This window comes from Terrapene carolina, unplaced genomic scaffold, assembly GCF_002925995.2.
Source record: "Terrapene carolina triunguis isolate 2854851 unplaced genomic scaffold, T_m_triunguis-2.0 Scaffold517, whole genome shotgun sequence".
NCBI lineage: Eukaryota > Metazoa > Chordata > Testudines > Emydidae > Terrapene > Terrapene triunguis.
This window is the reverse complement of record NW_020664868.1, coordinates 1,371,921-1,372,312: the sequence shown is the minus strand read 5'-3', so window position 1 is coordinate 1,372,312 and position 392 is coordinate 1,371,921. Positions and strand designations below refer to the sequence as shown.

The following is a 392-nucleotide window of genomic DNA, read 5'->3' as shown; positions in this document are numbered from 1 at the left end:
ACACACACACACACCTTGAATCAGGACAAAAAGTCAAAATCTCACTTTTTTTTTGCAAAGTGAAAAACTGTCAGTTTGGGTCCATCGAAATGTCGTGTTTCAATTTTGACCTTTTTTCTCTTAGTTTTTTGTCCTTTAACTGGTTTTGGTCTAATGAGCTGAAATTTCAAAATGAAAAGTCACTTTGAAGCAGAAGAAACTGAATGCTGCCGTTTGGACAATTTCAGTTCTCCTTCTTCCAAACCTTGGTCGAGTCGGGAGAGTCGTCAGAACCTACCCTACTGCACGGACAGCTTCCATGAGTCTGCAATTTTTGGCAGGAAAAAAATTATATTGAAAAACTGAAAAATTCCCAACCAGCTCTTGAGCAGAACCCAGGTGTCCGGGGTCCC

General features: G+C 40.6%; 1 protein-coding gene across 1 annotated transcript in view; it reads right to left on the bottom strand.

Moving 5' to 3' along the window:
* Window positions 1–392, bottom strand: part of SPRED3 (sprouty related EVH1 domain containing 3) — a 14,713-nt gene that overhangs the window by 6,835 nt on the left and 7,486 nt on the right. The gene's annotated exons all lie outside the window — the stretch shown is intronic.